The sequence below is a fragment of the Anomalospiza imberbis genome, unplaced genomic scaffold (assembly GCF_031753505.1).
Source record: "Anomalospiza imberbis isolate Cuckoo-Finch-1a 21T00152 unplaced genomic scaffold, ASM3175350v1 scaffold_153, whole genome shotgun sequence".
In the NCBI taxonomy this organism is placed as follows: Eukaryota; Metazoa; Chordata; class Aves; order Passeriformes; family Viduidae; genus Anomalospiza; species Anomalospiza imberbis.
In genome coordinates, this window is record NW_027099788.1 from 90,029 (window position 1) to 113,484 (window position 23,456).

Here is a 23,456-nt window from a genome sequence, read left to right on the forward strand (position 1 = left end):
GGGGGATGGGCTGGGGTGCTGATGAAATGGGAGTGGGCTCCTGGCCCTGCCAACAGCCCCAGCACCCACCGTGCCCCGGGCTGGGGCTGGGGCTGGGGCAGCCAGCCCGACACAAAGAAACCCCCATGGTGGGAGCAGAGGTGGGACTTCAGAACCTGTGCAGGGGCTGCTTTGCTTTGCAGGCAAGGAAGGGCTTGGGCTGCTCCACTGCCCCTGTTTGCTTTGGGATCACCGTTATTTTGGAGGGCAGTGCAGGGGGAAGGGAGATAGCCTGGGCTTCCCTCACCTGTGGGTGGGTTTTTCCCTGGCATGCAGGGGTTGGGCCTTCCTTAAGCCCCTGACAGAGATAAGATTTTTGACCTTTTTTCTTGTTCCCCTTTTTGTCTGTAATCTATTTTCAATAATTTGTTGTGTGTTTTTCTAGAGGAAGCGTTCCAGGTGGGGTCCAGTCTGGATGGGGAAGTGCTTGGGAGCAGCTGTGGCGTGGATGGGCCGTGCCCTTGGAGAAGGATGAGGACATCATTTGGGACCAGCTTTTCTTCCAGCGGGGGATGGCGTGAGGTGGGTCCTGTCTGCTTGGCATGGTGGGATCAGAGCTTTGGGGAGATGGCAGCGAGCACAGGAGCATCCTGCTCTAGGCAGCTGCTGAGGGCTGGATGTGCCGTTGCCGGCTGCAGGCTGGGCACATGTCCTGCCCTCCTGCTCTGCTTCCACAGGCAGCAGGGATGGGCAGCTCTGGGCACAGCTCTGGGCACGGCCAGCATGGCCTGGGCACTGCGGGCGGCTGGGACAAGGGGCCAGGAGCCTTCAGCTGACGGGCGCTTTCTGGTTTCTCTCCTTGCAGCCGGGCTCTGCGGGTGCTGAGGCTGCTCTGGGCTGTGCCAGGGCTCTGCTGGAGCTCAGCACCGGGCTGCAATCAGCCAAAGAAGAAATGGGGTGACCTGCAGCACAGACCTGCTTGAGCATTTCAGCAACACAGCTCAAGTTTGCAGAGTGTACACCTCCAAGGGCAAACATGACACCACCCAAAAATTAAACTTTTTCAATAACTTCTGAAATGAAATCAATCTGGGATGGCCCCAAATGACATTTTGCAGCTTGCTCAAGCTGTAGCTCAGCCCTTCTCTGAACTGTTCTCTCCCCCACCTGCCTTTTACTTCCCAACTGCTCCCTCTTGTCCCCCAGTGAGTTCCCAGCCCATGGCAGTCTCCATCACACTGTTGCCTTCCTTGGTGCCCCTCACCATGAGGAAGGCCGAGCCCCAGGCTTAGGGACTCATCCTGTCACTGGCTGAGGAGCAGCAATGTCTCAGAGCTCCAGTGGGATTTTAGTGTCATTCAGAGCTGCTCTCCAGCCCTCAGCTCTCCTCACTGCTGAGTTCCCACTCCCTTTTCCTCGTCCTTGCAGCAGGATGAGCTCTGTGAATCCCCTTGAGCCTCCCCACTCTGCCCAGCCCACGCACCCACCTCAGTTATGCTGAAGCTGCAGCTTCTCTGTCTCCTGTGGCACACCAGTCCAGTCCCCTGTGCGGGGAGCCCCAGCCCCAGAGCACAGCACTCAGCAGTGCACTCCGGGCTGGAGCAGCTGCCCTGTAGCCATGGCTTGGCTCTCTGTGGCAAGGGAATGCTCCCTGTTTGCAGCTGTCCCTGCAGGATGGCCCCAGGGCAGAGCCCAGCCGGGCTCCCACTGCAGCCCCTGAAGCATGGGGCAGACAGTGGTCCCAGAGCTGGGGTTCACGGGGAGCACCCGGAGCTGTGGCTTTCAGTCAGTGTTGGCAAATGTTGTGTTCTCATCTCCTGCAGCCTGTGGGGAAAGCAGCCTGTGCTGCCAGGCCTGTGTGTGCCAGGGGCTCTTGGATGTCTCTGTACCCATGGACAGAAGGCTCTGTGTGTGCCAGAGGCTCTTGGATGTCTCTGTACCCGTGGACAGAAGGCTCTGTGTGTGCCAGGGGCTCTTGGATGTCTCTGTACCCATGGACAGAAGGCTCTGTGTGTGCCAGGGGCTCTTGGATGTCTCTGTATCCATGGACAGAAGGCTCTGTGTGTGCCAGGGGCTCTAGGATGTCTCTACCCATGGACAGAAGGCCCTGTCTGTGCCAGGGTTTCCATAATGTCTCTGTGCCCATGGGTATGGAATAGCATGGACACTGAAAGTGTCAGTCCCGTTGCTTGCACGCTCCTTCCTTTGTGCACAAGACACATCCAGGCACACCCCCATGTACAGATACATTAAAAGGACAGGGAGGGACAGAGATTTCCCACAGTACTCCAACTTTGGCATAACTCACCTTTTAGCTGGTGGCCAGGGGATTTTTTTTCCCAGCTCTGTGTGAGAAGGTGTCCAGGAGCTGAAGCAGCAGCATTTAGAAGCAGTTTCAGGATTTCTAGGCAGGAAGTGGAGCTGACAAACATCCACATAATTTGCCGTATTCATCAGGATGTGCTGCTAGTTCTTTGGGAATATGGCCCAATGGAGAGAAGAGACTTGGAAAAATCCCAGCGCTCTGTGGATTTGTGCAAAGGGGGAGCAACAGAAACACTTTGTGTCTGCTTTGGGGACACAAGGTCCAAGGAGATGCGGTTGCAGAGGGTGACCTGGGCTGGTGGCAGGTGAAGTCCTGGTTCATGGCATCCCAGAGTGGCACAGGACAAAGCTCCAAGCACTCCCAACCCCACTGATGAAGTCTTTGTGATGCTGCACATCCTATAGGAAAAGCTGCTGTCACACAATGCACTGGGATTTGTAAGTTTCATTTCTAATACTTTAGGTCCAAGTTTCAAACTGCAATATTTTTGTTCTCAAGACACAGTCATGCACAATCCATCTCTCATCCTCCTATTGCTTCAACACCAATTTAAAAAAATAAATCTTAATATTGGAAACAAAACCCAAAGTCTTTAAAAAAAGGATGCTGAGGTCAGTCAGTAAGATGGATCCAGGCCATCAGAACAGGCACAAAGTAAATGAGTTCTCCTTTTAAAAAGATCAGTTACCTCTTAAATCCAAAGTTACAAAAGATTTCATTACACATTTGTTTCTTTTTGTTTTCTCTTTCATATTTTTCTCGGTTTTTTTTTTTTTTATTTTTTCTATTTTATTTTATGTAGATAACACATCCTGAAAAATAGGTAAGATTTTTCAGCAAAAATAAGATTCACAACAAAATAAGATACATTTCTGATAAACAATGAAAATATTTACTCCTCTGTTTACTTTCCTCTGGATACCCTGCAGTAAAAAATCTAGCAGATATGAGAAGAGGTGTCAAGTGTTTGCTTTGGACTAAGCTGGAGTTCAGCACTGCTGACATCCTGATCCAGCCAAGAGTTGCAGAATTCTTTTGCACATCCCGAATGTGTTTGCAGGCAGAGCACCTGCAGTGCTGACACACCAGTGCACGTGAATAACTCTGTTACTCCCTCACAGAAGTTGGGCTCTGCCCCAGAGCGAGGTGCTCCAGCCCTTTGCTCCTGGTTCCCGTGGGGAGCAGCTCCCTTCCCTCTGGCTGAGCTGCTCAGGCAGAGCCCGGCAGCTCCTGGCCCTGCAGGGCTGAGGCTTTTCCCCGTGGCTGGGCACAGACTGATGGAGCAGCACTGCTGAACACGGGCACACACAGGGACCAGCAGCAGCTGCCTTTGGCCACCTGAGGCTCCAAGGCCCAAACTCAGAGCAGACAGGACTGGAAGAGACTCACAGGCTCCCTGCTGGCTGTGCTGCCCCACTTGTGCCCACCTGGGAGCCCCCAGGGCCAGCAGGGACTTGAGATGGCAGCCCTGGGCTCCTGGAGCTTGTGCAAGGAGCGGAGCTGGGGACTTCCTGTCCATGGGGAGCTTCCAGATGGAAAAGGCTGCTGTGCCCAGGCAGCTCCAAGGGCACAGAAAGGAGGGTCTCCACCATGGGATCTGTGCCAGTCCCACAGTCCTGGGCAGCAGCCACCGAGCCCTCTGGGAGCAGAGGGCACAGCAAGAGGGACAAAAGCAGGCAAGGTCAGAGACTGGAGAGAGCCAGACCCGGCAGCAGGAACAGCTGCTCCATTGCACTCTTGGAGAAAGCTCTTGGCTGCTTCAAAGCGCTGAAAGGTGTGCAGGGCAGAGAGGAGGCCACACCAAACACTGCTCCTGTTTCCACAGCCTCCCCTCTCCGTGTCCCAGAAGGAATTGGATGGACTGTGCTCTTCTCTCCGAGTGTCTCGTTCAGCACGAGCAGCTGAGCGCCAGGAGCTGAAGGAGCTGAAGCCTCAGGCCTCAAGAGCTGGGCCTGAGGAGACACTGTGAGCAAATGAATGCTGCTAACATGGACCTGGCTGAATGCAGCAGATGGAATCATGGAATCACAGAATCCTTTCTGTTGGAAAAGACCTCTGAGCTCATCCAGTCCAGCTGGTCACCCAGCAGTGTCGAGCCCAGCACTAAAACACGTCCTTGAAGTGCCAAGGCCTGGACAACAGCCCTGAGTGAGGCCCTGAGCCAAAGGTGGCCTCTGGATGAACCTTCCAACCAAAGGTTATCTTTGCATCTGCTCACTTGTCACTGTAGAGCAGGACGGGAACGAAAATGACTCCAAATCAAAGGCAAAGAGAATGAACTCCGATCTATTTCAAATGCACCGCTCCATTTATAGAGAACATCGTGCGGACTGATTTCATTGGTCTTAGAGTAAAAACATCTCACACCACTGGTGTGCAGTGAATGACGCACGGTGGCAGAACCCATCTATAAACAATGTGAACAACAAGATAGATTAGAGAATTATTTACATTCTTTCCCAGCTGTCTCCCAGGCTCTCGCCTGGTTAGAAAACCTTCTCTTTTTCTCTCTGACTGAACTGAGAATATCCACACCCTGCTTTCTGGGATTTCTGGCCTTGCCTCCTGTCCCAGAGTTTGGCAATTCCCCTTGCACGGCGTGCTGAGCTCTCCATGACCAGCTCGAGAGGTTTCTCAGCTGTGGCGTCCTGTGGCATGGCACAAGAATCTGCCTCCAATTAGCTCGGGAGCGCAGCTCCAGACACATGGGTTTGGTTGAGTAAATGCTATTTGTTTGGTGGGTAATGATGTTTTTCTCAGCTTATGCTTTATTCATAGCATGAGTGACATTTCTGCAAGAGGTAGTGATGTGTCTCTGGGTCTTAGTTCTGTTCTGGTTTTGGAAAATACACTTCAAACAGCTATAGCATTACACATTAGATAACCGGCGTATGAGTAAAATTACAGTAATAACTAGGGGCTTATGAATTAAATGAAATAAATATAGACACTAGGTTTTAAAAACAACAGGCCTTTACTATGATGAAAGGAATAATTTCGATTCAAGGGTGGAATAGATCTTGGGTTTGAATTTAATTATATGTTACAGTTTTGCAATTATCATTGTTGGATTACTCATGGGATTAAAATGCACATCTTTTAAAATGAAAGGTAGAAATGCAGCTTTTTAAACATTTCATTTCAAGATCATTAGGTACATTATTACCTCAGCTACAAGACAATTTCATTTTTGCTCTGATGCTCTTTGATTTCTAACAGATAGGAAACAGCCTTCAGTAGTCTCTCTTCATAGTGTTTCTTTTTCTGTATTCCCATGTCTTGGACTAAATTGCTTCTATTGAAGATCTGCAGTGGCCCAAATGACCATATTTGAGCTCTGAATTTGTTGTATCTCTCTTCCTGTTTTTTCTTTTGGCCTGTTTTCAGATTAATAATGTGAGACTAGATAAGCTTCACAAAAAAAAAAGAGTCTATTTCATCATGTTAACCCAATAATACTATCAGGCAGCATCAAACAAACAAGCTGTGTGTTTCTCCAGAGCCCTGAGACGAATACCTTTTTTGAAACATGGAGATTTATATTCCTGTGGGAATGTAAGTGATATCAAGGGCAGCAGATTTTGAGTGCAGCTGTAGTTACCATTAACAGAGGTAAGTATTTGAAGGAATTTTGATATTTCAGCCATGGTTTATTATCAAGGGTCTCTTGTGTGAAATATACCAACCAGAACATAGATGACCATTGATTGCTACATTTGGCTTCATTAAAAAAAAAATAAATAAAAAAAGGAAGAAATCTTCTTAAATGCATTATGTTTTTAATATTTAAGAAGTAAGTTCATGGAAACCTGGAAACTCATACTCAGGTGCTGTGAATCACAAGAGTTTCTTGTGGAACAAAGCACAGCCATCTATACTGTGTGTGTATCTGAGTGTGCATGGGTTACTTTTTTGTGAATCGTGAATCTTTTCTATCTTTAGATTGTTATTAATAGAAGAACTTTAAAATTCCTTTCACATTGATAGCCAGAATTTTGGATCAAATACATAGAAAGAAATACAGAAGTGTGGGCATTTCTGAGGTTCTAGAGTTCCCCATATGACCAAGCAGTAGAGTTTATAATCTCTGTATTTTAACTTTCCTTGTCCGGTAATATGGACTAGAAAAATAAGATTTGTATATAGAGTCTAAAAGCATAGAAGATTAATAGTTTGAAGTACTGCCTTCAGCTTTCACAAAATTCATGAAGAAGTGAAGACTAACAACATTAAGGAGGTGTTCAATAGCTGTGTGTGATTGACCAAAGCAGTTTCATTAGATTTTCTTTTCCCTCTTTTTTTTTTTTTTTTTTAATAATTTAAGCTGTGCTTTTGCCAAATACCAGTCTCAGAACTTTGCACCCTACATTCTGACAAGAGGCAGCAGTATAAAAGAGGTGGGAAGAGAGGCTTTAGCAATATATTTTCTCCTTTTGCCATTCTCCCAAGGCAAAACCTGGAGTCTTTCTGAAGCCATTGGCCAGCATTTACTCTTAATCTCCAGCCTGTATCTACATATTAATTTTTTAAAAATTGTATTCAATGGATGCTGTAAATAAGTCTGCTGTCCAGCAATTATTCATGTAAGATGCAATGCAACCAAATTGTATTGTGATTTTCCTATTGCAAAATCTTGTCCTTTTAAAAAAAATTTCTAATATTTTATTTTTCTGAAGGCAGAGTGGATGCAGACAATGTACCTGCCAAAGTCAGAGAGATTGCAGACAGAGTTTCCAGTTTTTAAGTTTCCAGGGCTTTGTGTATTCAGATTCAGGCATTCTAACTTCGAACATGCAGCCATTTAATCTTGCAAAGACAAAGGTTGTATTGGCATGGAAGCAAATACAGAAATGCACTCTGTAAGGCCATGAAAGAATGTCACTGCATTACAGCAGCCTAACAAGGTATCGTACATCAGCTGAAGCATTGTAATTGTCCGTCTATGCACTTGAGCTTGCTCAGAGCGAGGTAAACATCCATATGCTCCAGGGATTACTCATTAAATGAAGCATTATGGTTTAGTACTGAGAAATCTCTGCTTCCATTTGAGAAGTACTCTCAGAAGTACTGAGAACCTCTGTCCTTCCATTATTTTCTACTTAAATGATAATTTTCTTCTGTATAACAGTAAGTTTTAATTACGCGATTTGCTGTGTGCCTATGTTGGATGTTTTTCAGTTGCTCATGCAGACTGTAGACAAACACATACATGTGTGCAGACACAACATTTTCCCTGCTATAATTTGGTATTTCTGGCACTTTGCAATAGTAGGGTCAAAGCCAAACTGTAGCTACCTCTGGAAAATCTTACAAGTAGCTGTAATTGAAAAAGGCAGTATAACTTTTCTGTTTTAAAACCTAGTGGAGACTTTTTTTCAGAAAATTGAATGCTTTTCATCATTGCTTCAATGTGAGTTTTTGATGATGTTATGGAACTTTTGAATGTGTGTATTTTTTGAAACAATTCTGAAACTCATTAGGCAGTAACAGAAATGCCTTTACATTATCGTGATCCACTGCTAACTCAAAATTTGACTTTTGATAGATGTAGTAAAAAGAATGAAATTATTCTGAATTCTAAGTAAGTAAATACAACTAATTTGATCCTCCAGGATAATTACAGTTTATAATACTGAATTGAAAAGTTTATTGTGGTTGTAAAACAAAAGGAACTTTTTGATAGGGCTTACTGTTGTAGTTCTGTGAGATGCAATCCTTTTGGATATTTCCTACCCCTCATGATTCACTCTGTTGCTAATGAAGCTGTATTCTGACAGGCCTTTAAATTAATGCCTATGCCTGTATGAAGCACAAGTATGGAGTACATAAAGTACAATTGTTTTAAGTATTTATATTTGTCTACTGATGCACTAGAATCTAACAAACTCAAAGGAGGAATCCCTTTCACGAGCTGTAAATTTCAAAAGTTCTGACCTATTGACTTCATGAGAGTAAAAATTCTCCAGTGGGAGTAAGATGTTCATCATGCCTTAACATAAAGTCCAGGAGTCAGGGAAATGCCTGGCTGGAATAAACAAGCAGCTCATCCAGTCTGCCATTCTGGCACCAAGGGCGGGTAAGACCAGATGTTTCAACGGAAGGCATAAATCTTCACAATTTTACTGTTCTGTATTGCAAGATGATGTTTCTTACATCACTCACACCTTGAAACCTGAAGATTAAGAGAGCTTATAACTCTTACTTCCTCATAGTCAGTTTATAACATAAATCTTAAAGCACATTTCTTAAATTATTCAGTAATTTTGAAAGCAGATTTTGAAGATACATTATCAACTGGTGCAAAAGTAAAACGCTTCACCTCCATGCTGCCTTTATTAGAGTAAAAGTTGTGAATATGAGAAATCCTGGTCATTTCAGTAAACTAAAAGTGAATTTTACTGCAGCGTGAGAGAGGCAAAGGGCCTTGTCAAGGAGAGATGTGACAGATCTCCCCAGCTGCTGGGTGCTGGGATGCCTTTTCCATCCTACCTGCCTGCAGGTACTCACCAGTTCATGTGTGGGAACCCTTCTGCTACCAATCCTGAGCCACTGATGGCTGTGAAACTGAAGGGTTTGTCTTTCACTGATCTCAGCTCTGATTTTGCCCCATGTTTGCCAGCCTTGGCAAATGCTTACTCTGTTGAATTGAACTTAGTTTGTTCAAAGCTGATCCTGGATTCTCACCAAAGATTTAGTTGTGAAATATCTCGTCTTGTGCAGTGACCATAGCAAGATATTTCTCTTTGGCAGCAAACACTCATTAGAACTGATGACTACTATCACCTTCTTAACTTTCTCTTGACCAATTTTCACTTAATTTCCCACTCACTCCGTGAGACAATTATACAAAATAAATAATGAGGTAGCATGTGTAATGCAGCTAATGTTGAAACAGTTGGATGAGCATCAAACTAAATCCGAATTTTCCTTTTTTTATTGCCCAATGGGAGCTACTTTCTGGCTAATGTTATGAAGGTGGTGGTGTATGAGGGGAAATTAATACATTATCACATTGCACTATTGGTATTGGAAGTGGTTCTTCACACATTGGGTAGCAGACATATAAACTTGTTTGCCAGATGGTGTTGCAGATGCAAGAATTTTACAAGGGCTCAGAGGGATGCTGGACAAGTACTTGAAAGTGATATCTACTTGGGGGTTGCAAAATAGACAGGCCACAATAGGCTCAGGAAATCTCCTGAGCTGAAAATAGATGGAGAGGAGGGGGGGCACTAAGGGTAGGGAAATATCGTATATAAATGTTCTATATTTTTTCTTCTTGCTGTTGAAAAGAGACCACTAGACTGGATGAGCCTTCAGTTTTGCCATTACAAACATTTTTGTATTCTTATTTAAGTAACAAGTTGTTGTGTGAGAGGATTTTTCTGGAACAGGAAATTAATGTTGAAGGTGGAGAAAACCCAGAACTGCTTAAATGTAGAAAATTAGTAATATGTTTTGTGATCCATATTGCTAAGGAAAGAAAAATGAGAGACCACTTTAATGCTGAAAGAATATCAAATGTGAATACTTTCTCAGTTACTGACTGCCTAAGTTTGCAGTCTTGCCTTTTTAGCTTTTATATTTCACCTTATATTACCGTCAGGAATAGATCTTCATTGTTTTGTGGTGACTTCTACTGGTAGTTCACCAGGTACATATAGAAGGCATTTTCTGGTCTAGCTGTCTGTCTCCTTCATCCTACATGCTTCTTTCTGTGGTAGAACTTAAGTTCCGTAACTTGCACTACAGTACGCATATACTATTGATAAAGGAAAAAACGGCTGTAGCACTATGTCTGCTAAAGATATTCTTCTTTTTCAGAAAGCAGATCCTTATGTGGAACAATTAAAGGAGACATGGTCAAGTTATAGTTCATGGGTCAGTTTAGTGTCTCATGATACTGAAATTTTTTATGCACTTACTTTAATCCTGTTTTTTTCATTTGTCTCATCCTTCATTGGGGTTGGCCTTGTATGCTGAATTCTTTTCTTTTTATTGCTTTATGGTTTTTAATGTCTGCACAAACTCCTCTGAAAAACAAGAGTGTGGTTGAGGTGCCTCTAAAGAAACAGAGATGCCAGGGCTTGAGTGGGCTTTTTGAATTCACTCACTCTGCATGTCCTGACTACCAGAGCTGGGTTATAACTTGTAAAAGTCACTAGAAACAGCTGACTTTCTTATCATCCATAAAATTTAAATTTGCATCTGGCAGACTTTTTGTTGCCAAAAAAGTTTAGGAAAAAAGTTACGGTTATCATTGTTACTATTGCCCTTCTTAATTTTATTAGGATTAATGATGATGGTGAAAATTATAACTGTCCTTACTCCCAGAATTGCTCTACTTGATATTAAGAAGACCAAAACTCTGCTGCAGTGGTTTCTTTTGCATGTTTTAATGTTTTACTGGGTAATATCAGCTACAGACTTTTATCAGCTGTCTGAAGTTACTGCTTGCTGATCATTAGCATGACTACAACCCATGAGTTTATAGATATCCTGAGACCATTCAAGAATAAGTTCTGCGAGAAGGTATTTTTCCAGAAAATCTATCTGTAAGGAAAACGGCTTTTTGCATCCTGCCAGTGTATTAGTGGTGTGAGACAATAGCAATTATACAGTCATTTTCTTGGTACAAGTTATTAGTCATCTTTGTTCTTTTGAGGAGATATTTTCAGTGGTTTGGGTTTGGGTTTTTTTTTGGTTTGTTTTTTTTTTTTTTTTGGCATTAATGGCACTTCTGTCACTATCTGGCTTAGTCAATTACAGATCTCCAGAATAACAAAACTCACAGTTTGCATGTATGTCTCTGTTTTTTCTTGGGGTCCGGAGAAATGTGACTATTCTGCATTTCCTAGAAAGGGAGTTGTGACCTCAGCCCTCATTGCACATTACACAGAAAGAATCTGTAATGAGCTCTTTCTGTGCCTCAGGAGGAGCACAAAGCAGCTGGAGCGGGACTAAGAGTCCAGACAGCTGAGCTCAGTGGGGATGGAGGATGGTCAGCACTACAGAGAAAATGTTCGATAGCTTGTCAATTCATGACCCTGAGGTCCGAGAGGCTTCCATTCCCTCGGACAAATGCTGATCCCCATTAATATGAATGGTTGAACTTCATTTGACATCAGTCAGTCCAGGGTCTGAGTGCAAGTACATTATTCCCCGTGTCATTAATGCAAGTCACCCCAGCTAGGCAGATAAGGGAAATAGAATTTTCAGTAGTCATTGTTGTTTTGCTTTGCAGTACTGTGTGGAGGTGGTCAACTCCTCATGCTTGATTATCTTCAAGATATTTGTTGCACTTTATAAAGTTCATCGGCAAACTTGTGCTTGCTTCTTAAAAGTAGTCTGCTGTGTCATGTAGCCCATTTGACTGGGTAGAAAGAAGCATGTCATGTTTAAGATAGTGACACTGATAATTAGCTGTTACTATCTAATTCCACTTCTTTTTTTCACTTCAATTCCTCCTAGAATATCTAGTGAGTACATTTAGCATCAGTTTCCCCAGCAGAAATAGTAGGCACACATTTTCTTTACAATGACTCCATGATGTATGTACTAGTTACTGTTATATTTTAAGTTGAATGTACGAAAGGTATTATATAAGTTTTGAAAACTACCTTAATAGTGTTTTATTCTTCTCTAGGCACAGGAATTTTGATTTTGTATTGTGATTTAAATAGACAATAACTAAAAGTGAAGGCTTTAGTTTCTTAATTGGTTGTCACATATTTTAGGGGTGGTTACCATTTAGTTTGGTAAAGGATCTGAAGACTCATATTCCTTTTGAACAGCCAATATCTAGTTTTTCTGATGATTTATTCATAGCAGTTAGGTTTTTGCAATTCCTTGTGAGGAAATTGCCCTTCATAGGATCTGTCTATGTAAGGTTGTTGTATAATGCATGCTCATTTGCTTAGTTGTATTTGTAAGCTCCAGCTGTGCCCATCACTTGCTAAATTTGTCATTAAAGGATTTTGTTTTTAATTCTGCCTGGCTTTGTTTTCAGATGTCTCTGAATTCCTTCCTGTGTTGAGTCACAGCTGTGAAAAGAGAAATCTTCCTCTTTAATTCAAGGGGTCAGTGGTTTAAAAGCACTAAAGCCTTGTGGGGAACAGCTTAAGGAAGGTAGTTAATCATAGTGACCCCAAGACTTCATAAACTTACACAAGGCTCATCTGACAGGCAGAGTCCTGGATATCTTCAAGCCCTGGTTTCTTTGAGGAGTAACTGTTTTGCCAGGGAGTGGAATCCTCTATGGAACAAGCACCAGTGATGGGTCTTTGCCACCTGCTCAGCTGTGGCTATAGAAACACAGCTTAATCTTCTCCACCACATTTCTTTCTCTAGCTAAGCCAGCATGCAGCCCAATTCCTTTCTAGTAGTTTTTTTTCCCTGCAATGTTGAGAAATATTTAATGTGGTAACTACAATGGCTTCCACTTCCTGGTGTCACTGGGACATAATAGACTGGCAGGAAAGAGCTGCTGATCTGGATAGAAAAGAGAGGTCAGGAGGGAACACACAGATGGTCTTGTGTGCTGGGCGAGCAGAAGTCATTGGCGTGGTTTGGGTGTCAATAATTCATCCAGTGGCATTTTTCACCCAACTTCTTCAGACTCCAGTGGGGAAATCTTGGAATAAATCCCCCTCTTGTCTCCGTGCAGGCAAAAGCCTTATTTCACATACCATGTTAATAACTTTGACACTCAGCTGTGGGCTTAGTTTTCACGGGATGGGCAAACCAGGACCATGTGGGTGAACTGTACGTGGAAGCTGTGAGATACTGAATTAAGTGATACAGCTAATGCAGTGCCTGTACCTATGCTGTGTGTACTCCACTTGTCCTATGCACACATTGCTGTTCTTGGTACAGGGGTTGATTATCTGCCTATGGATCAGTTCTTGAATTGCTTCAGCTTTTGGACAGTGTTATAAAAGACAAGTGATCCTGTTTTCAGTCAGATTTTAATAGTGAAGTAGTTAATTCGTAAGCAGCTCAGGTAGACATTGCCCTTATCAGAAGAGTCTTTGGGAAGATAAGGTCACTAGAGAGTAGAAAAAGTCATTTGATGGCTGTCAGACATCCAAGTTTAAGTGGAAGGGTGTTGGATGTTGAGCAAGACCTTCAGTGTGTGATTCAGTTCAGTTATTAATTTGTCCATTAACTGCTGAAGGAAATAGTAGAAAAATTAGGATTGAAGGAGACATGAGGAAGTCATATGATTTTATTTGTATTTCGAAGGATGGATAACTTCAGCTTTGGATTAGATTGCTTAGAGCTATGTCCAGTCAAGCTTCAAATGTCTGCAAAGATGGAGAATCCACAATTTCTCTGAGCTCCTGTTCCAGTGTTGACAATCCTTTCATTCCCTGAGGAATGAAACCTCAGAAGTCCCTCAAGATTGAGATTGCCTCATCATCTTAGGGGACAAATGACTTAGGGGAAAAGGAAATGAGAAGTGTTTTACATCCTGCCTTTTTAATGTTGGACTTCTGGTTATGGAAACTAACTGGTTAACCATCTAAATTTTTCCTTTTTTTCAGTGAAATACTGATTCATCCTTGCACACTGTGTCCTCACAAGACACAGGAAAGTTATTGTGATTTTAAACTAAAGTGGAAGTATTTCTGTGTTGAATGGAGGAGGTGATGCATGAATTCTTGGTTTCTTTTTCAGTAGGGCTGTTTCAGATTCCAGGAACTGTCATGATAGCACCCCTCATAAAGCAGCTTAAAAATAGCAAAACAACTATTGCACCAAATATAAAGTGATTCCTGCTGTGTCACAAACAGAAAGGTTTTTGAAGCTCTGAATAGATAGCAGCATGTTGTAACCCTTGAAAATGGTAAAATTGATGATCAGAGGACACAGGGCTGTTAAAGCTTTGATGACCTGCTGTCTGAACCCATACTGGCAGTGTGTTTTTCCTTACACAGCTCTGTGAAGTTCTTTATAGAAAATGAAACTGTGATTGCTTGTAATTTTCTGCAGTTTGCACAAGCACTTAAATCACAAATAAAACACTGTAAAAAGTGGTATGTGAGTCATGGATCTCCCTGCAGGAGTTCCAAGTCTGTTGTCCCTGTGGAGAAGGTTGGCTGTGTGACTAGGGGGATGTGGGTACTGGTCCTGACGGCTAGTGTGATGTTATCCAAGGGATGTCATCTCCGATGGCAGCATTAAAAGAAATCCAGCTACCTCTAACAAGGATAGAGGGTAGAGAATGGAGACATTAAAGCTTTTAAAGTGCTCAGATGCTGTGATGATGAGTACCTGAGGGAAACCCATCAAGAGGAGCAGGTCCCCATTGAGTCAATGACTTGTGTAAGCTCACAAGTGGGATTTTTTATAGAGACTCTGCTGATTCTCTGTCACATATACTCCAAATTTAAATGAAATCAAGTGTTTAAAAAAACCAGGAAGAAAGCAAATGTGTTCAGTCTAACAATAAAATAACTGGGTTATTGGGCCAACAGATGATCACTGCTGTGCAGTGTACACGTTCATATGTGTATCACTTTACATTTTAGCTGCACAAAATGTTGATCCAAAATTAGGTGGACAATGCATTAAAAAAACCCGTCTCCAGTAGACTTCAAGAATATAGTAATGATTTTTTAAATCAATTTGTTGAAAGTGGAAATTAAAATCCTTCCGGCATGTCTTTCCCTATAGTGTAGTTTATATATGAAATCCTGCAGACTGTGCTGCACAGAGTTCACTGACAGTGCATCAAATAATGAGGCCATACGTTGATGAAAGGAATTTTAGTAAAATATGCCATTGGATATACAGCAAACAGATTTGATCAAAGCCCAGCTGCCGTATGAAGTACACATTTTTTTAACCATTACTAAACTGCATTAGCCTGAATTATTTTGAAAGTTATGATTTGACTTCTACACAGCTGACAATAAACTAAATAGTACTGGCAGTTAAGGAAACATGCTTTCAGGATTTGTAAAATAGAAAAAATAAAAAAAAATTTTATTATATTAAGATGCCAACTACAACGTGCAGTTGCCTCTACTCAACATTTGTAACATTCTGTTTTTATCGGAGAGTCTCACAGACTTTAGATTTTTATTTTTTAATCATTGCTGGAGAGGTAAGTGCAGTGCTTGGGTCAGGTACAAATTCTGCACTCAGGGAATGTGCCCCGATAGGGTTTGATCCTCAGCGGGGACAATGCATGGCAGCGACCGAGGGGATTCCTGTTCCCCTGTGTAGGAGTCCAGACTCAGGGTCTGGGCTGACCAGGGCAAAGTTCCCGTGTTTGGACAGGCTCAGGGGCTGCCCCCGGGGAGCGGGGGGCTGGGCGCGGGAGCGAGCGGGCAACGGAAAAACGGACACGGGGACAAACGGCCCCGGAGCTTCAGTTGCAGCGGCAGCGGCAGCAGCGGCAGCAGCGGCAGCAGCAGCGGCAGCTAAAGCACATACTCTATTGAGTCCCTCTCGCATCTCCTCTCCCTCTCCCGCTGTCCCGCACCCTCTCCCGCTCTCCCTTTCCCGTTGTCCCCTCCTCTCCCAGTCTCCCTCTCCCCCTGCCGGGCCATGTCCCCAGCCCGCCCCCGGCCCCCGGCGGGGCTGCCCCGTCCTCATCCCCGTCCCCGTCCCCGTCCCCGGCCGTCCCGCCGGGGTCTCGTCTCCGCCCGGCTCTGGTCGTGCTGGCGGTGGCGCTGCTGGGCGGGCATCAGTGCCTGGGGCTGGGGCGGCACCGCCGCCCTCTGGCTCCGCCTGGCCCGAGCCCGGCCCCGGCCCCGACCTGGGCTCCAGTCCCGGCCCCGGCCCCGGCTCCTCCCGGGCCCCGCGGAGGACACACGCGGCGCGGCCGCTCCCGCCGCCCCCGCTGCGGCTTCCCCGGCCCGAGCTCCGCCGCTGTCCCGTTCCAGGGACAGAACGCCTGGGGAGGGCCGGCCCGGGGCGCTCGGGGGGCGCTCGGGGGCCGCTCCTGGCCCCGGGCCGAGCGCTGACAGCCCCGTCCCGCCCGCAGGGAAGGCGCAGGAGGAGGCCCTGCAGGAGCGGTACCGGCTGGGTTCGCTGCTGGGCAGCGGCGGCTTCGGCAGCGTCTTCGCGGCCACGCGGCTCTCGGACGGCGCCCCGGTGAGCGGCGGGGCCGGCGGCGGGCGCAGGAGGAGGGGGCAGAGGAGGAGGAGGATTAGCAGGAGGAGGAGGAGGAGGTGGAGGGGGCGGAGGAGGAGGAGGATGGGGCCCGGCGGGGCGGGCGGCGCGCTCAACCCACTGCTCTCCCTTGCTTGCAGGTGGCCATCAAAAGGGTGCCACGGAACCGCGTCCGGCACTGGGGCGAGCTGGTGAGTGAGCGGGGCCAGCGGCAGAAGCCGGGCCGTGCCGGGTGGCGAGGAGCCGGGGCCCGGCAGGGTGGGAGCCGCCGGGAGCCCTGCAGGGAGAGCGGGCATGGGCTGAGCGGGGCATGCAGAGCATCCCGGGCTGGCTGAGGGGTTCCCCAGCCCTGGCACAGCCTCAGCCCCACTGACGGCATCGCGTTCCTCCCGCAGCCCGACGGCACCAGCGCACCCCTGGAGGTCGTGCTGCTGGACAAGGTGTCCTCTGGCTGCACTGGTGTCATTCAGCTCCTGGAGTGGCTTGAGCTCCCTGACAGCGTCGTGCTGGTGCTGGAGCGTCCGGAGCGGTGCCAGGAGCTGTCAGGTTTCCTGGCGGAGCGGAGGTTCCTGCCGGAGGAGGAGGCGCGGGGGCTGTTCCGCCAGGTGCTGGAGGCCGTGCGGCACTGCACCAGCTGCGGGGTCCTGCACAGGGACATCAAGCCTGAGAACATCCTGCTCGACCTGGCCACCGGGCAGCTGAAACTGATTGACTTTGGCTGTGGCGCCTTCCTCCAAGACACAGCCTACACCCAGTTTGCAGGTGAGCTCTGCCGGGGGATGCTCCTGGGCATCTCATGGCCCAGCCGGGGTGCAGCCCCAGGGCTCCCCCTATTGCAGCCAGGATGGGATTAATGCTGGAGCCAAGCTGATTTGGGTGGGGGTGTGAGGGGGGCCAGCTCCAGCCCTGCCGACAGCCTTCAGCACCCACTGTGGCCTGGGCTAAGGCTGGAGCTGGGGCAGCCAGCCTGACAAAAACCCCAGTGGGGGTAGCAGAGAGGGGGGTCTGACCCTGTGCCCTGGATGGTTTGGTGTGCAGGCGAGAAGGGCTTGGACTGCTCTGCTCCCATTGTTTGCATTGACTGGTTAACATTTTTGGGGGGGCGTGCAGGCGGGGAGTAGAGCGGGCTTTCTCCACCACTGGATGAGTTTTGCTTTTGTGTGTCATGGTTGGGCCTTCCCAGGATTTCTGCTGCCCTCTTCCAACACCAGTGGCTTCTTTTCCAGCCCCAAGTCTGTACACAAGTCCCAGGTGCTGGTGAGAGGGCAGCAGTCACCCTGTGTGCCACTGGGGCAGCCCCCACATGCCATGGGGTGCTGGGGCCAGGCTCTGGGAGCAGCAGCGTCCCCCTGATGAACTCTGTCTGTGTTCCACAGGAACCCTGTCCTACAGCCCACCAGAGTGGATCCAGCACCAACGCTACCATGGCGAGGCAGCGACGATCTGGTCCCTGGGCCTCCTGCTGTACCACCTGGTCATGGGGAAGCACCCGTTCAGGAGGGGCCAGGAGATCATCTGGGGGCGGATCTTGTTCCCACGACGGCTCTCTCAAGGTGGGTCCTCATCTCTGGCCATGGGGGCAATACCAGTGCTGGGAGACAGCAGCAGCTCGTGAGCATCCTGCTCTGGCAGCTGCTGAGGAGGTGGCACATGTCCTGCTCTCCTGCTCTCCTCCAAACACAGAATCCATGGGGAAGTTTAGGCCCAGCTCTGGGCACACCCAGCATGGCCTGGGCATGGGAACAGCGGGGCAACTTCTCCAACTGACTGGTGATTTCTGGTTTGTTTCCCCAGAGTGCCAGGATCTCATTAAGAGGTGTTTGTCCATGCAGCCCTTGGACAGGCCATCCTTAGAAGAGCTTTTCCGTGATCCATGGGTGCAGGGTGGTCTTCTGCCCTAGAAGATGGGAGAGATCAACGTGCACAGTTGGATCCAGGGGCCTGGCAGGTAACAGCTCCACACATGTCCTGGCAATCAGTGGCAAAGCCAACCAGACTGGTTTTGTCCTGCCTGTGTCACTGCCCAGGGGTCATCAGATGGGAACACGCAGCCCTTGTGCTGGAGCTGAGCTGCTCTGCCTAGCACTGGTGGCCACCATCTGAGCTGGTTTTGCTTGTCCTAGTTCCCTGACAGCTGGGGCCCTGGGCAGAACCTTGACAGCCTGGGCTCACCTCAGGGAAGGAGGAGGCGGCCCTGGAGAAGCTGTACCAGGTGGGGCTGCTGCTGCTGGGGACAGTGAGGACGACATCAAAAATTACAACCTCTTCCTCCACCTGGTCACCGGCAGCTGAAGATGATGGACTTTGATTCTGGCGCCTTCTCCAAAGCCAGGCTCCACAGGGAATTTGCAGGTGAGTCCACACGCAGGGGGATGCTCCCAGATTTGGGCATTGCACAGCCTGGCCGGGAACCAAAGGTTCCCCCTTTGCTGGGGAGGATGCAGCTGATCCTTCAGTCGGCTGCCAGGCTGCTTTTGGCAGGGCTGGGGGGATGGGCTGGGGTGCTGATGAAATGGGAGTGGGCTCCTGGCCCTGCCAACAGCCCCAGCACCCACCATGCCCCGGGCTGGGGCTGGGGCAGCCAGCCCGACACAAAGAAACCCCCATGGTGGGAGCAGAGGTGGGACTCCAGAACCTGTGCAGGGGCTGCTTTGCTTTGCAGGCAAGGAAGGGCTTGGGCTGCTCCACTGCCCCTGTTTGCTTTGGGATCACCGTTATTTTGGGGGGCAGTGCAGGGGGAAGGGAGACAGCCTGGGCTTCCCTCACCTGTGGGTGGGTTTTTCCCGGGCATGCAGGGGTTGGGCCTTCCTTAAGCCTCTGACAGAGATAAGATTTTTGACCTTTTTTCTTGTTCCCCTTTTTGTCTGTAATCTATTTTCAATAATTTGTTGTGTGTTTTTCTAGAGGAAGCGTTCCAGGTGGGGTCCAGTCTGGATGGGGAAGTGCTTGGGAGCAGCTGTGGCATGGATGGGCCGTGCCCTTGGAGAAGGATGAGGACATCGTTTGGGACCAGCTTTTCTTCCAGCGGAGGATGGCGTGAGGTGGGTCCGGTCTGCTTGGCATGGTGGGATCAGAGCTTTGGGGAGATGGCAGCGAGCACAGGAGCATCCTGCTCTGGGCAGCTGCTGAGGGCTGGATGTGCCGTGGCCGGCTGCAGGCTGGGCACATGTCCTGCCCTCCTGCTCTGCTCCCACAGGCAGCAGGGATGGGCAGCTCTGGGCACAGCTCTGGGCACGGCCAGCATGGCCTGGGCACCACGGGCGGCTGGGACAAGGGGACAGGAGCCTTCAGCTGACGGGCGCTTTCTGGTTTCTCTCCTTGCAGCCGGGCTCTGCAGGTGCTGAGGCTGCTCTGGGCTCTGCCAGGGCTCTGCTGGAGCTCAGCACCGGGCCGCAATCAGCCAAAGAAGAAATGGGGTGACCTGCAGCACAGACCTGCTTGAGCATTTCAGCAACACAGCTCAAGTTTGCAGAGTGTACACCTCCAAGGGCAAACATGACACCACCCAAAAATTAAACTTGTTCAATAGCTTCTGAAATGAAATCAATCTGGGATGACCCCAAATGACATTTTGCAGCTTGCTCAAGCTGTAGCTCAGCCCTTCTCTGAACTGTTCTCTCCCCCACCTGCCTTTTACTTCCCAACTGCTCCCTCTTGTCCCCCAGTGAGTTCCCAGCCCATGGCAGTCTCCATCACACTGTTGCCTTCCTTGGTGCCCCTCACCATGAGGAAGGCCGAGCCCCAGGCTTAGGGACTCATCCTGTCACTGGCTGAGGAGCAGCAATGTCTCAGAGCTCCAGTGGGATTTTAGTGTCATTCAGAGCTGCTTTCCAGCCCTCAGCTGTCCTCACTGCTGAGTTCCCACTCCCTTTTCCTCGTCCTTGCAGCAGGATGAGCTCTGTGAATCCCCTTGAGCCTCCCCACTCTGCCCAGCCCACGCACCCACCTCAGTTATGCTGAAGCTGCAGCTTCTCTGTCTCCTGTGGCACACCAGTCCAGTCCCCTGTGCGGGGAGCCCCAGCCCCAGAGCACAGCACTCAGCAGTGCACTCCGGGCTGGAGCAGCTGCCCTGCAGCCATGGCTTGGCTCTTTGTGGCAAGGGAATGCTCCCTGTTTGCAGCTGTCCCTGCAGGATGGCCCCAGGGCAGAGCCCAGCCGGGCTCCCACTGCAGCCCCTGAAGCATGGGGCAGACAGTGGTCCCAGAGCTGGGGTTCACGGGGAGCACCCGGAGCTGTGGCTTTCAGTCAGTGTTGGCAAATGTTGTGTTCTCATCTCCTGCAGCCTGTGGGGAAAGCAGCCTGTGCTGCCAGGCCTGTGTGTGCCAGGGGCTCTTGGATGTCTCTGTACCCATGGACAGAAGGCTCTGTGTGTGCCAGGGGCTCTTGGATGTCTCTGTACCCATGGACAGAAGGCTCTGTGTGTGCCAGGGGCTCTTGGATGTCTCTGTACCCATGGACAGAAGGCTCTGTGTGTGCCAGGGGCTCTAGGATGTCTCTGTATCCATGGACAGAAGGCCCTGTCTGTGCCAGGGTTTCCATAATGTCTCTGTGCCCATGGGTATGGAATAGCATGGACACTGAAAGTGTCAGTCCCGTTGCTTGCACGCTCCTTCCTTTGTGCACAAGACACATCCAGGCACACCCCCATGTACAGATACATTAAAAGGACAGGGAGGGACAGAGATTTCCCACAGTACTCTAACTTTGGCATAACTCACCTTTTAGCTGGTGGCCAGGGGATTTTTTTTCCCAGCTCTGTGTGAGAAGGTGTCCAGGAGCTGAAGCAGCAGCATTTAGAAGCAGTTTCAGGATTTCTAGGCAGGAAGTGGAGCTGACAACCATCCACGTAACTTGCCGTATTCATCAGGATGTGCTGCTGGTTCTTTGGGAATATGGCCCAATGGAGAGACGAGACTTGGAAAAATCCCAGCTCTCTGTGGGTTTGTGCAAAGGGGGAGCAACAGAAACACTTTGTGTCTGCTTTGGGGACACAAGGTCCAAGGAGCTGCGGTGGCAGAGGGTGACCTGGGCTGGTGGCAGGTGAAGTCCTGGTTCATGGCATCCCAGAGTGGCACAGGACAAAGCTCCAAGCACTCCCAACCCCACTGATGAAGTCTTTGTGATGCTGCACATCCTATAGGAAAAGCTGCTGTCACACAATGCACTGGGATTTCTAAGTTTCATTTTAATTACTTTAGGTCCAAGTTTCAAACTGCAATGTTTTTGTTCTCAAGACACAGTCGTGCACAATCCATCTCTCATCCTCCTATTGCTTCAACACCAATTAAAAAAAATAAATCTTAATATTGGAAACAAAACCCAATGTCTTTAAAAAAAGAATGCTGGGGTCAGTCAGTAAGATGGATCCAGGCCATCAGAACAGGCACAAAGTAAATGAGTTCTCCTTTTAAAAAGATCATTTACCTCTTAATCCAAAGTTACAGAAGATTTCATTACACATTTGTTTCTTTTTGTTTTCTCTTTCATATTTTTCTCATTTTTAAAATTTTTTTCTATTTCTTTTTAAGTAGATAACACATCATGTAAAATAGGTAAGATTTTTCAGCAAAAATCAGATTTTTCAGCAAAAATAAGATTTACAGCAAAATAAGATACATTTCTGATAAACAATGAAAATATTTACTCCTCTGTTTAATTTTCTCTGGATACCCTGCGGTAAAAAATCTAGCAGATATGAGAAGAGGTGTCAAGTGTTTGCTTTGGACTAAGCTGGAGTTCAGCACTGCTGACATCCTGATCCAGCCAAGAGTTGCAGAATTCTTTTGCACATCCCGAATGTGTTTGCAGGCAAAGCACCTGCAGTGCTGACACACCAGTGCACGTGAATAACTCTGTTACTCCCTCACAGAAGTTGGGCTCTGCCCCAGAGCGAGGTGCTCCAGCCCTTTGCTCCTGGTTCCCGTGGGGAGCAGCTCCCTTCCCTCTGGCTGAGCTGCTCAGGCAGAGCCCGGCAGCTCCTGGCCCTGCAGGGCTGAGGCTTTTCCCTGTGGCTGGGCACAGACTGATGGAGCAGCACTGCTGAACACGGGCACACACAGGGACCAGCAGCAGCTGCCTTTGGCCACCTGAGGCTCCAAGGCCCAAACTCAGAGCAGACAGGGCTGGAAGAGACTCACAGGCTCCCTGCTGGCTGTGCTGCCCCACTTGTGCCCACCTGGGAGCCCCCAGGGCCAGCAGGGACTTGAGATGGCAGCCCTGGGCTCCTGGAGCTTGTGCAAGGAGCGGGGCTGGGGACTCCCTGTCCACGGGGAGCTTCCAGATGGAAAAGGCTGCTGTGCCCAGGCAGCTCCAAGGGCACAGAAAGGAGGGTCTCCACCACGGGATCTGTGCCAGTCCCACAGTCCTGGGCAGCAGCCACCGAGCCCTCGGGGAGCAGAGGGCACAGCAAGAGGGACAAAAGCAGGCAAGGTCAGAGACTGGAGAGAGCCAGACCCGGCAGCAGGAACAGCTGCTCCATTGCACTCTTGGAGAAAGCTCTTGGCTGCTTCAAAGCACTGAAAGGCGTGCAGGGCAGAGAGGAGGCCACACCAAACACTGCTCCTGTTTCCACAGCCTCCCCTCTCCGTGTCCCAGAAGGAATTGGATGGACTGTGCTCTTCTCTGCGAGTGTCTCGTTCAGCACGAGCAGCTGAGCACCAGGAGCTGAAGGAGCTGAAGCCTCAGGCCTCAAGAGCTGGGCCTGAGGAGACACTGTGAGCAAATGAATGCTGCTAACATGGACCTGGCTGAATGCAGCAGATGGAATCATGGAATCACAGAATCCTTTCTGTTGGAAAAGACCTCTGAGCTCACCCAGTCCAGCCGGTCACCCAGCAGTGTCGAGCCCAGCACTAAACCACGTCCCTGAAGTGCCAAGGCCTGGACAACAGCCCTGAGTGAGGCCCTGAGCCAAAGGTGGCCTCTGGATGAACCTTCCAACCAAAGGTTATCTTTGTATCTGCTCACTAATGAAATATGCACGGTCATTAGCGCTGTGATCGATGTATCCACTCATTAGTGAAACATG

General features: G+C 48.4%; 1 long non-coding RNA gene across 1 annotated transcript; it reads left to right on the forward strand.

Moving 5' to 3' along the window:
• The first annotated feature begins 205 nt into the window (after positions 1 to 205).
• Positions 206 to 19,972, forward strand: LOC137466209 (uncharacterized). Its single transcript, XR_010995046.1, has 2 exons — positions 206 to 561; positions 19,754 to 19,972. It is a non-coding gene; the product is annotated as an uncharacterized lncRNA (long non-coding RNA).
• The last annotated feature ends 3,484 nt before the right edge of the window (positions 19,973 to 23,456 follow it).